The sequence below is a fragment of the Bactrocera tryoni genome, chromosome 1 (assembly GCF_016617805.1).
Source record: "Bactrocera tryoni isolate S06 chromosome 1, CSIRO_BtryS06_freeze2, whole genome shotgun sequence".
In the NCBI taxonomy this organism is placed as follows: Eukaryota; Metazoa; Arthropoda; class Insecta; order Diptera; family Tephritidae; genus Bactrocera; species Bactrocera tryoni.
The window spans coordinates 2,112,001-2,124,963 of record NC_052499.1 but is presented as its reverse complement, the minus strand read 5'-3'; the positions used below and the strand labels follow the sequence as shown (position 1 = coordinate 2,124,963).

Genomic DNA, 12,963 nt, shown 5'->3' with positions numbered 1-12,963 from the left:
TTGTAGTTTTACAAATATGGACCAGCAAAATGTATGTGCAGTATTTTGGTAATATGTGGCAACTCTGTTATTTGTGTGGCTGCTTGTGGCAGTGGCTGGCAGTTTGGTGTAGAGCAGTTAGTTTTCATGTAGCAAATGTATTCGTAAGCAGTTATTTAGAAACTCTGATTGTATTAGGGCGGTATCTTAGGTCAGAAAGAAAAACTTATGAATTAAACAAGACTAGTGTGTGTCACAGAATGGTCAAAGCACCACTTATATATTTAAAATTATTTTTTCTTTTATATATCCGATATACTGAAAAACTAATACCAATGGTTAAAGATATATAAAATAAATTTTATTACATTTGGAAAATATTAAAACTATCTGAGCTTTGACCCTTTCGAAATCTCTCTTGATAGTTATCAGTGTTTCACAAAATGTATAAGCGATCTACTTGACTCTGGTATAAACAAATAAGGGTGTGTAAAACTGAAGCGAACATTGATTTTATTGAGAACCACCCTAATATATAAGGCATACATAGCAGCCAGCCCCCACCATTAAACCATCCATTAATTGTTGTTACCGGCAAATGTCAAACGCAAAGGCACAACCACAGTTTTACCAAACATTTGCGGAAGCCTTTCACTTGCCACAGAACACAATTTTTATTGAGAATTTCGGCGAGCAGACAACATGGATTTTCAATCATGTGTAACAACGAGAACAACAACTACTTAACCACAATTACAGTAATAAATGCAGAAATAGTGTACGCTTTCAGAACGTTCTCTCGAAATATGCGTGCATACATACATACATACAGACACACAATTGAACGCATGTTGTGGTTATGTCATTCAAGTTGAGCAGCAAGCAATAACAAATTTACGCTTCATACACTTTTGGAATATATAAATATTGCCGTTTTAGACTAAATAAGTGTCTTTTGTTAAAATTCCTGTACTATATTTACATATGTATGTATATTTCTATAATTTTAAGCAACTAAGCAACAAGCATGTATTGTTGTCGTTTTTGTTGCTGTTTTTGTTACTGTTGTTATACTAATTGTTATTTCGATAGCTGCTTACATAAATATCTACTATCCGGTTTTACTAACTTCACCAAATTTCTGCTTATTTTATACGCAAATTAATTTCGATATGCCAGTTGACCTACAGGTCGTATGAGTGACGTGTGCAAGTGTTGCAGAGTTATTCTCCTCTCGAATTGCTTATGGCAGGCATGCAAGTTGTAGTTATTAAATCTCATTCAATAAACATGTGTTTACATATATACAAATATACACAATTTGCTTAGCCTGTTCATTACAAGATTGTGCTTTAAATAAACAATGTGGAAGTAAAGGTGGCAACGATTTCAATAGAAAATAATCATGCAAATATGTAATTAATGCTTGCCATATGTGCGACCATATCAGATGCATATTTAAGTTTAATCTATTTGCATTAAAATACTTAGTGCCTCATACTTATATGCTATTATTCCTTTCTATTTTTATACACCCTACAATAAGTTTTGACATTTTGTATGTTTTTGTAATATTAATTGTTGCTTTAACAGCTGGTCTGCTTTTTGTCTACTATTAATTATCATATTGAAAATACTCATACTCATTCTAGTGGTGTTCCAAATATAAATAATGAGTGGGGTTACTTGTTGACCTACAGGGCGTATGAGTGACATAGTGAAACAAACAATGGTTATCAATTATCCTGCCTCCACTGAATCTGTTTAAGCCTTTTCACTGCCTTGACGAAGTGAAGAGTAGAATAAGATCAAAGCTGAGGTAAATATGGATATAGTTGAGAATTGTGGGAATAGAGCAATTGCAGTTGGTGACTTTAGCAGTGAAAGCTTTGATTTGTCCCCCTATTTTGCCTAGAGAGAATCTAGATTTGAGCATGCACACATCTTGAATAGAGTTCCGCCTCGATATATCGATATAAAAGCAAAACACTTCTAGCAAAGTACAACAATCATTCAACCTTATCAATGCCTACAGAGGCTTAGCCTTTGGAGATTTTTAAATAATTGCATCTTCTGCAATGTTTACTGGTTCTGTTTTTTGCGAAGTATTGTGATCATGAAATCTGAACTTAATCATAATTGGGTAAAAGCATTCACATCATTTGTCATCATCATTATTTTTCACCAAATTTATTTTAGAATCTTCAATATTTTGTTTGCATATCTTCAAAAAGTAGTCAAACTAATTAAGCTTATATAAATAATGTATTTGTATTGTTTTCTTGTATTTTTATTGAAAATCTTTACTTAAATTATCTACATTTGCGTCTCTGTATATTTGCCATCGTTGCATTTGCTTGCTTTCAGCTTTGCTAGAAATTTTTCATTAGCATTATTCTAGAATGTAATGCTTATACTGGCACAGTTTCTAAGTATTTTTACTTTCACCGAAATATTATTGACTTGGATAGCACATAAATGTCTGCATACGCTGGCATAGAAATGCATAAATATCAGTGTTGCCAAGTGCCAGGATGGCCGAGTGGTCTAAGGCGCTGCGTTCAGGTCGCAGTCTACTCTGTAGGCGTGGGTTCGAATCCCACTTCTGACAAACTAACTTTTTATAAAAAATTTGTGCAAGCAGTTCCTAATTTGATTGACTAAAATAATCTCTGTATATACTAGCAACACTTGCTTCACTAGTAGCAATTACACAATACGAGTACTTAATGGGAGGTATGAACTGAGGTGATCAAATGGACGAATTTCAAAAGTTTTTTCTTCGCTCTTGATAATATATGTGGGCATATGTTCTAAAATGAATACATATGGATTATTAAACTTATAAAAATCAGAGTGACACCATTAAATCAACAAATGTATACCTTACAGAACAAAATACCAACCACTTCTTTAAGAGAATAGTAAGTGTTTAATAATTTATTCACACTTAACTTAAATTATTTCATTTGAAATTCACTTTAGTCTTCGATATCGCTTTGGTGAGGTCCTCTCCTATGTAACAGGTTTATTTTGGTTTGGCCTTCAGCATTTGCTTTTTTCATAAGAAATTGAATAACGAAATTGTCTAATCAGCTTCTAGCGATAAGGTTAAATATCTTACCAGTTGACAGTTGCCGAAGTTGTTTGGAAGATGATAATGTGGAATCATCTCAACAGTTCCTTCATAATTGCTTTTGCGGTTTTAAGACTGAAACAACTGGTATCTTATACCTTCAGCCGTTCAGGTCAAACTGACTGACAAATTGACTGAGAGAGATTTAGTAGAGGCTATACACATCTCATTGGGCAGTGTGAGCCATATTTTAAGTGAAATTTTTGGGATTAAGAAAACTGTGTGCACAATGGGTCCCGCATTCGCTAACAGTGGAACAAAAACACATTCGAATGCGACTTTCTCAGCAACATTTGTAAAAAATAAAGTGGATTTTGAGCATCGAATATCACTATAGATGAGACTTGGGTCTATCACCATGAGCCTGAATCAAAACAAGAGGCTAAAGAGTGGTGTGAACCTGGTTGTTCGGCTTCGAAACGAGTTCGTGCCCGGAAATCGGGCAAGAAGGTTATGGCAGGCATTTTTTTGGGATGCGAGAGGAATTTTGTTTGTAAATTACTTGCGAACTGGTAAAACAATTAATTCTGTATATTATTGCAACCCTTTGGACCAGTTGGCGGAAAAAAATCGTGAAAAAAGACCCGGTTTGCGGAAGTAAAAAATCATTTTTCATCAGTGCAATGCGCGGTGTCAAAGGAGCATTTTGACAATGGCTAAAATCCATGAATTAAAGTTCGAATTGTTGGAGGATTCACTATATTCACCAGACTTGGCCCCCAGCGACTTCCATTTGTTTTCATATCCACAGATTGTAGGATCGTTGGAGCAAATGTATTTATGTTCAGGGAGATTGTACTGAATTATAAAGTGTATTTTGAATCATAAAATTGTGTTTTTCCTATCAAACGACAAAACTTATTGAATAACTTGGTAATTAGATGAATCTTAAAGTAATACAAATACTTTCTATTGTAACTCTGATTGATTATGAATAGTATGTATATAAAAACTGGAACAACAAAAAATCTGATACCTGACCACAACTATAAAAACAAAGACAGATAGATCAGTGCTATACAAATAGTGAGTACACGTATATATGTACTATATATACATATGTCTGAAAAATACATACAAATGTTTGCAAGAACGCTCGCAAGCATATTATTATCACTTATTCTTTGGTAATCTATTTGTATTATTACGTCTTACCGTCATACTTTTTGTTATTGTTATTTGCTGCTGCGCATTCGTAAGATACAATAATGTATATGGCATTACGCGCATTCGTCACTGTCAGGCCGACGATTAGTTGCTTAGTTTGTCGCTTGAATGGCTATGTGCCCAGCTACAGCGTTGACCGCTCGCTTGCGCTGCGCATTAGAATTATGTAGTTACTTAGCATTTGCTTTTATATATTTAGCGTTTAATATTCGTAGCGAGAGCGAGAATAGAATGAGCGATAAGCAATCGCAAACAGCTTTCGTGTGTCTCGGTGAAGTGAGCATTCTTGATATTGATTGCCAGTTGTCAGGATGGCCGAGTGGTCTAAGGCGCTGCGTTCAGGTCGCAGTCTACTCTGTAGGCGTGGGTTCGAATCCCACTTCTGACAAATGCGTTTTTTTGCCAAGTTTTTTATTGTACATACAAATGTATATTACTACAATAACATTTTCTTAGTTTCTTTAAGCGATAATTAATCGACTATAAACATTATCGTTGAAAACAATGGAACGATAATAGGGAAAAAATTATATTGGATACCGCTCAAAAGTAAGAAATAAGTAAATCAAACGTGCAAAAGGTTGGTGGAGTGGAATTGAATTACTCCCAACTAAAAAGGAAGTGAGTTCAAAGTGTATGATTATTTTTTTAAATTTAACAGCTAAAGGTAATTCCAATTGAGCGTTAATTAATGGGGAATTATATAAAGAACAAATTTAGAATTCTTCGATCTTTCACTGTAGCTTGATGGTTGTTGATATTGGTTCGAAAAATATCTACCTAGAGATCATAGAGCAATTGTTATATCCTCAACAGTTAAGCTTGCCACGAAGTTTGTAATATCTAGAAGGAAGCGTTGGAGACTCTATGAAATAAATATGTATAAATGATCAGCGTGACGAGCTGGGTCGAGTTAGCCATGTGCGTCTGTCTATCCGTCTGTATATATGTTTGCGAATTAGTCTCATGTTTTGAGATATCGTTGAAAATATTCACACGTCCTTTCCTCTGCAATAAGCTATTTATTTGTCCAATATCGGCGAACACTATAGCATATAGCTGCCATACAAACTGAACGATCGGTATCAAATGTTTGTATTGAAAACTTTTTCATTTGGAGGGATAACTTCACCAAATTTGGCATCGGTTAGTTTCCAAGGCAGCAGTGCAATCTCCGAAGAAGTCACTATATATATAGCTACCGAGCGATAAAAATCAAGTTTCTTGTATGGAATATTTTATATTTGTGAAGGGTATTATAATTAACGTTTTTTCTTATTTAAAAATTTTTATTAATTTTTATGAAAGTCTAATAAAGTTTTTCTATATTATGAAATCTTCATATTCAAAATAAGTCCAAATATTACATAAATATTTAATACTAAATTTATATATGTTTATATAATTTTGGATATATACAAGTCTTATCTGCCTTTCGCATTTATTATTATTTTTTGAATATTGTTTTAACAACTTGACCACACTCTCTTAATTATGGTTAATTAATAAAATGGAAAATTCTCGACAAACAGCAGACAATTAAAATCAAAATAATGTGTATATTGAAATTGTTTGCACTCTTTTAATTGAACAATAACTTTGAAACAATTACTTTACGGACGGTGTCCAGTCAAGCGTGAGTCTCTTTTGCTTTTGTTTCACACCATATATTGACACGTATTTTATATGTACATACAGTGAAACTTCGATAACTCGTATTTGCAAGGGACCACAAGTTAAATACGAGTTATGAAGTTTTTCAAGTTATCAAGTTATACAACTTATAGAGGCAACATACAGAATATACGAATAGAGTTTTTTTATTTATTTTTTCAATTTTACATAAAAAACAAGAAATGATTGTACATATTTAAATTTTAAAATATAAAGTACATATGTTATTCAGTCAATATATGTATGTATATATTTTGAAAAATTGTACAAAAAAATTAAGAAAAGTGTTCATTTTAAAAGAAATCCGTAATATATTTTTGACGGACATTATTTTGGCGTATTTTATCTATGGCATTATCAATGTTTACAATGTCATTAAAAATAGTGTCTTCAATATTTGATGATATGAAAAAAAGACGCAAATTTTCAATTGAAGCTTTCGCAACCTTTGTGGAAACTGAGGGAATTTCAAATGTTTCATCGTTTTCATCGTTGATGTTTTCGAAACCCAGAATTTCATCATCATTGAGGCTTCCAGTAATCACCAACTCATCATCAACATGAATGTAGTCATCAAAGTTTACACATGTTTCTGCATTTTGTGGAACACGAGCCCACTCTGCTATGTAAAGTACATCTTCGCTGATTACGACTACATTTTGATCCTTAACAAAACCGCAAGCTCGAAAACAGTTTTTAATGGTCGATTTACTAATATTTGTCCAGGCTTTATGAGCAATATTCATTGCATCATAAATCGAGATGGAATAATAATAAAAAAAATACGAGTTGTAGAGGCTTTTGATACACATTTTTCAATTTTTGTCTCAAGAAAAATACGAGTTATCAAAGGGACCGAAATACATGTATTTTTCGCGAATTTTTCTAGGGACCGAAGAAATACTATGAAATATCAAGGTTTTTCGCTTATCGCGGTTACGACTTATCGAAGTTTCACTGTATATGATTGGTATTTTTATGTTCATGCTCTTTATCATTTATTGAAGAATTTTTGTATTGCATGACGCAATTCCATTATTGCAATATTCAATCATTATACTCAAGCAAGACATGTACTAAATGTCATGTTCTGAATATATTTCAGTGAAATTCCAAAGTCGTAATATGCTTGGAAAGAGTGGGTGATTTAATTATATATATGAAATATGAGCAAAAATTGTTATGACATAAATAATAATTTAGGGAAATAAATAATACTTTGTAATTATTATATAATTTTTCCACGCTTTCAGTAACAACTTGAACTGAAATCTTTGAATATCAAGTTATCTCAGAAAGTTGCCTTCACCAGATATTTGTTATTTATTTACAAATCAATAATGTACATATATTTAGTCTTCTTAGATATGTAGAATTTCCTGAGATAGTAACTATCAGAATAAAAAAAGAATTGCAACCCAAAATCTTACACGAAAAAACCATTTAAAAATGGTGAATATTAATTGCCACAACTCAGAAAAATTGCTGTATAGTTTTAGAGCTAGTGTTGAATGGACTGGAGTTCTAAAAGTTAAATGTAATGTAAAAACTTAATTTCCTCTGCGTATCTCAACGACGGCTATTTTTCTCAATTAAGAAGCAACTCAGCAAAACTTCATTGTTTGTTGTTTTAATTTCCCGATTCGCAACTCTTTCTACTCATTAGCCACTGAAATTAGTAAAAACTAATCAAATTTGATTTGCTAAATATGCATCTTTATTGCTTCGCAAACAACTTTCGAATGCGTGCAAAAAGCTCCATTCCCTAATTTCGACGAAGTTAAACCAAAGTTAAAGTTGAAAGCGCACAAATGTTCGAAAATAGATACATAATTAAAGCACCCTACACTAACTTGTGTGGTTGTACCTCTTTATACGAAAAAATATGAATATATTCACCACAACCTTGCTATCGATATTTTACATTGCTTTCTAAGTGTTGTGGCAAGAACAAAGTTAAGTGCAGTAAAAGAGAGTATGTGGTTACTATTCGACCATACTGGCTAAGGTATTCGATTTAAGCTAGTCGGTTGTTTGATTTATAATTAATAATTTCACAGTTCCGACTGAGATTGTAGAGTTGCTGACAAAGAGTGAAGAAGAAATGTCTATAGGGTATAGATTGGTTTAATTAGACTAGGTCTAGCATCCATACAAAAAAATATTATATTGAATTAGACTTACTTTCTTCAATACAAATATCCAGTATTTTTTAGATACCACGCCGTTATTTCTAACTCTCTATGTCGAAAATTGTCGATTTTTGCTGTATCGTTTGGTTATATATTAGCGAAAAGCCACTGTAATTGATAATAATTATTTCCTGATAAATTTCTCTCTCTCTTTATCTCTCCATAAATCTTTTTTTCTCTTCCTTTCTTCACCTTTTTCACAACAACTTCACGAATTACTACGCTAAATTGAACTCCATCTATCTTACTAACACGGTCTCTCTCTATCTCGCTCTACGGAATTTCCTATTCGTCTTTCCTTATGCACGCATTGACTCGCATTATCTTTCTCCGCACAAACTCTTTTTATATCTTATTTTAACCTTACATAATAGTCCGACTGTAGGGTACTGAGACTCGAAGCAATATCGTTGCTATTTTTAACTGCTTGCGCCATATTCGAGTAGAAAGCGGAAGATGTTACTTTTGCCACAAAACCTTACACACACACACTCACCCGTTTGCATTCTTGTTATTTAATGTAGCTCCAGAGTTTTTGGCCTCTACCAAATTACACCCTATAAATATGCAACGAAAAAGTTTATTTTTCTTTTTACAGCAGTTCGGCTCATTTTGTAAACGCATACCTGCGTCTTTCCACCAAGCTTACAGATTTACACACACATAAAGCATTCAATGCACTCAATACTCGAACCAATACATAACCGTTGCTGACTGTTACTTCATTGACATTGAATGGCTTTGTTATGTTGCAGGTGGAAACTTTAGTTATTGAGCAAAAAGTCCGACCAATTCGAAAAAAAACAACAATCGATAGTAAAGAGAAGCAAGAAATAAGCAGCAGCGCAGTGCCGCTGCTAAAAAGAGCATGCTATTAATAATTAACGAACCTGAAAATCTCTTGTGAAAATGCGGGTTTTCATTGCGTGTTTTGTTGTTTTTGATGTTTATCCTTTGCTTTGCGTTCTCAACTTTTGACGTTGTTTTGTTTTTGGCAGCTAATTAATGAAATGAATACTTAATTATTTGCCAAAACAGGCGAAGCCAGTCTTCGCATCTGATCATTTGGCAAATCAGACAATTTGATGGAATACTTTTTGCCTTTTTTATTTTTGCTTGTAATCCTCTGGTTATAATAAGATGCTGCTTGGCAGCCATTCGTGGCCTGTGCTGCAGAAACAACTGTAAGCAACTAATATACTGACTCTTTTGGAGGTTGTACAAGGGGCTTAGAAATCAATGCAAATGATAATACTAGGCATTTAATTAGAAAGAAAAGCATTCTTTATGCAAAATGGAAACAAACTTGTTCTTTCATTTCAAAGAATAAATATGCATTGTTCAAGCCAATGATTTTATTCCCTTTTACACATAAATTCACTACTTTTCTAATTAAAGGCGAAACAAGTAGAATTATACGGCCCAAGGTTATGGTTAACGATTGTGGCACTTCAATTCTTAAATATCGACTAACTAGCTACGAGGAAGGAAGAATAAAAACATATAGTTTGCTTAATCCTTAAATGAATTTAAGATTTTCAAGCCGTTTACCATGTTTAATCAAGCATTAGACTGCGGACAGAAGAAATCTGGTCATAGGTATTTTGTGTAAGTTTATAAGAAATGGCTTACATACCATATAGGGAGATCATTATTTTCTACCAAATTACAATTTCAAAAGGTCCACCTGTTCAAGGAAGTTCAGTGGAATTCTCCCGACCGAAATTTTCTTTAGTGAATTAAGCCCGGAACCCTGGAATATTAAAAAGAAAAAGCCGCCCAGGGGTCATCTCATGATACTTGTTTTTATTTAGAATGAAATTAAGTCGCTGCCTTTATCCAAATTAATAGAAATCCACTTGTATTCAGTATATTGTTCAGAAAAATAATGTGTTAAAGAGTTAAAGTACGGTACACAATCGGACACTTATGTACTTATGCGACAAGCTTTTAAGCACCTCTCTAACATTCGAGAGGAAGCTTCAGTCGTACTATTTCTTTTAGTTTTATAAAGCTTCTCATATTGTATACAAGAATCTTGTGCTAAACCTAATATGGTTCTATATTAAATGCCGATGGCAATTTTCTCTCGCCAACCTATCAATCGTACCCCCCGTATGGAAGTTAGAGACAAGAGAAAAAGATCGTTTTTCACCAAAATTTAATATTTTTTCAATAATTTAATTCCGTTAAAGTAGTTTCCGTTACTTCTCACATTTTTTAGTGCAATGGCGTCGAGTACATCCATGCACACATATTTTTTTCAATTTGCAACTTTCAACGCCTGGGTGTATGCAACGCATTTCGCAAAAAGTATTGTTAGTGAACCGACTTGCATTGAATAAAGCTGTGAATTCACCTATAGGAAGCTGTCGTTAGCAGGTGTTAGCCAAAGCTCTGCCACACACACACGTACACATATACGCATATATGTGTGTGTAAAATGTGCTTTTGCTTTGTAAGAATTGGTGTTCACCACATTTTTTTTGTTATTATTGGCGGCAATGGCACGTGTGCCAGCAGCTGTTATTGTAAAAAATCTTAGCAATATGAGGGAAAAAATCAGTTAAGCAAACCGCAAAACAGTTTGCAATTCGAATTAGTGGCGATGCAAAGAAAAGCATGTAAACCGCATAAAAACGTACTCTTGCGTGAAGAATGCATACGTGAAGTGGGGGAAGGGAGAAAAAATGCAGAGCGCGTGATGAAGCCGCCGTTGTGGGCGGCTGCCGGGCAGCTACATTTCCCAGGGAATACTTTGCATATAACGAACAGTTGTTGTTATTGCCTTCGTGTTTGTTTTTTTCTTTGGTGGCGTTTAACCGAAAGTTGCTGATGCTGATGTGCGTGCGTGTATTTGAGTTTTTTGTTTTTTTGGGCAACATGTATAGAGCGGAAGTACTAAACGGAAGTTGTTTGTGAACAGGAAAAGGAAGAAAAACTTCGCCAGACCGCAAACACCGCGGTGTTACTGTATGGTTGAGCAGGCTAAGTGAGAAAAAATGCATTTTTGCGCAAAGAAAAATTTTTTTGGCAAGGTAAAAAATTAAAAATGTAAATAAATTAATTTAAAATTAAACGAATCAAAATACAAAAAAGAATATTATGTAAATAAAGAATATGTAAATATGAGTTTTTAAGGTAACTTATGTGTACAGGGAATAAATAAATCTTTCGTACACCGTTAACTGCACACGTTCCTAATACTTTTCGCTTCGTTTTTCCTCACACTCAAATATTTTGCACTGTTTTTTGTAAAAACAGCATTCGAATTTCAGCTTGAAGGCGCCTCAGTAATAGTAACAATGCCAACAAAAGAAATGTTAGCAGCAGCATGTGCAACATTGTGGCAAGCTTGTCAAGTTGCAAATGAGTTTGAGCTGCAAAATTTCCATTTCTCTAAAGATTTGTGTAACAACTGCTTTTTTGTGTTTTTTTTTATTATTTTTGTTAGCTTCTTTCTTTCATTGCATATTTTTCTTCACGCTACATGTTTTCACCTCACACTTTCCATTTTTTTTTTCGAACAAATCCAAATCTTTTCTACTTCAATCCTATCTTTTACTCTTCTTATTCTTCTTCCTACAAACACATTTTTGCAATAGTACAAGTTTCTATATGAATTTCATTCCTTCTTTGTGAATCCCATGCCAACCATCCAATGTGTGCTGTCTGCTGGAAAAAAGCTCTGTCAGTCAGTCAAATTCAAATGTGTACACCTATACACACACACCAGTATTTATGTGCATATATGTTCATATATTTGGATGCATTCTTGTCACATGACTTTTTTTACTTGCCGAACATATTTCTCTAATTTGCTTGCCAAGCATTTTCTGCAACTTAAATTTCGTATGCAAAGGTGAATTGCACTCGTGTGCATCTGAAATCGTATCGATCGCTGAAGAATATGTTGCTACGCTAGCTGGTTTGGTATGTCAGAATATGTTAAATGTGGATCTAAGCCTATTTAATTTATGGAACTGTTTCGGTAACTTCACGAAGAAAAAATTTTAAGGCGTTGTAGAATAATGATCGGGCTTGGGTAATACTTTTCCTCGTTTTTTAGGCTTCAAATTTCCAAGAAGATAGCGATAGTCCATCATTTGGCATTTTGTTCGAATAAGATTGCACTAATTTACTCATAATTCTTTGACCTCCTAGGAACCATAGTGGTAGATAAATAGTAATGAAAACTACAAACATCGATCATCAATGTCATCCACTATTTAGTCTTGTTTTAAAAGTTATTGTTTCTTCTTCCTCCTGTTCATATATGCTAAAAAGTGTGGACAATAATTATTGGATCACAAAAATATTTATTCCCTCTAAAATTGATATGTTTTTGATGGCTCATCAATCAAACACCATGTTCGTGCTTCTAATTGCATTCGCCGAATCACCTATTTTTATTGAAATAAATATTTCCTATTTCTATATCAGTTACACCACAGTCTAAATATTTAACTATCACACCTTGTCCATATAAATACTTACAAACTCACATAAATATTGTACAAAAGCAAATAAAAACTTTAGGTGTGCCATTTACACTTCATTATCAGTGTCACGCCATTGTTGTTAGCATGTCCAACCACAATCGGCAGGCGCAACTGTTACCATAATTACGAGCTTTTACTCCTTATTATTGTTGTCCTCATAATATATCCATGTCTGTCGGAAATCCAGTAATATCCACATACTATGATATGTATAGGCGGGTGTTTTCAACGCTTACTTACACACATATTCTACAGGGTAATTATATAGTAATTAACGCTTGAATTGACAATTATTTAATGTGTTCCGTCAATT

General features: G+C 33.6%; 2 non-coding genes across 2 annotated transcripts; both read left to right on the top strand.

The window, feature by feature from the left end:
• The first annotated feature begins 2,507 nt into the window (after positions 1 to 2,507).
• On the top strand, positions 2,508 to 2,590 carry Trnal-cag. Its single transcript has one exon. It is a non-coding gene; the product is annotated as a tRNA-Leu (tRNA).
• A 1,997-nt stretch (positions 2,591 to 4,587) lies between these two features.
• Positions 4,588 to 4,670, top strand: Trnal-cag. Its single transcript has one exon. It is a non-coding gene; the product is annotated as a tRNA-Leu (tRNA).
• Positions 4,671 to 12,963: the final 8,293 nt, after the last annotated feature.